This window comes from Ricinus communis, chromosome 7 (assembly GCF_019578655.1).
Source record: "Ricinus communis isolate WT05 ecotype wild-type chromosome 7, ASM1957865v1, whole genome shotgun sequence".
NCBI classification, from domain to species: domain Eukaryota; kingdom Viridiplantae; phylum Streptophyta; class Magnoliopsida; order Malpighiales; family Euphorbiaceae; genus Ricinus; species Ricinus communis.
The window spans coordinates 15,961,112-15,961,770 of record NC_063262.1 but is presented as its reverse complement, the minus strand read 5'-3'; the positions used below and the strand labels follow the sequence as shown (position 1 = coordinate 15,961,770).

Genomic DNA, 659 nt, shown 5'->3' with positions numbered 1-659 from the left:
CACTACAAAACTCGCAGCCCAACATTTCGCTGCGTGAACTCAAGATTTGGAGTTAGTCGATCTTCTTGGCTAGAAGCTCCACTTGAGCCGCCAAGGTCGCCGAGAGTCCACTTGGTTGACCACTCCTTGTCTTCCCCGGTCGACTCCTAGAGGATTGCCAACGATAGTTGTTCATGGCCATTTCCTCTATCAAGTTCCGAGCTTGCTCTGCCGCCTTATTGTTTAGCGCCCACCGCCGCAGCATCCACCATCCGCCTCGTTGCGAGGTTCAACCCACGAAGGTCCGAACTGCATCCACACCGGCAATCCGTGATGTGGGCAGATCTCAAAAGATCTTTAAATCTCTCCCATGCATCGACATGCTTTCATCATCAAACCGCACAAAAGAAGATATTGTTTAGCGCTTTAATGGAGGAAAATACTTATATAAAAATTTTCGGCCAACGCCTTCCGGTAGTGATCGTCTGTTGTGGAAGAGATTGCAACCATCTCTTTGCTCTGTCCCTCAAGGAAAATGGAAACAATCTCAGCCGAATGGCATCATCGGTTGTTCCATTTATTTTGAATGTGTCACAAATCTTTAAAAAGTTGGAGATATGTGCATTGGGATCCTCGCTGGGCAATCCTCCAAACTGCACGCTTTGTTGGATCATCTGGAT

General features: G+C 47.6%; 1 non-coding gene across 1 annotated transcript; it reads left to right on the top strand.

Moving 5' to 3' along the window:
* Positions 1-304: 304 nt before the first annotated feature.
* LOC112533857 lies at positions 305-406 on the top strand. Its single transcript, XR_003078211.2, has one exon. It is a non-coding gene; the product is annotated as a small nucleolar RNA R71 (small nucleolar RNA).
* Positions 407-659: the final 253 nt, after the last annotated feature.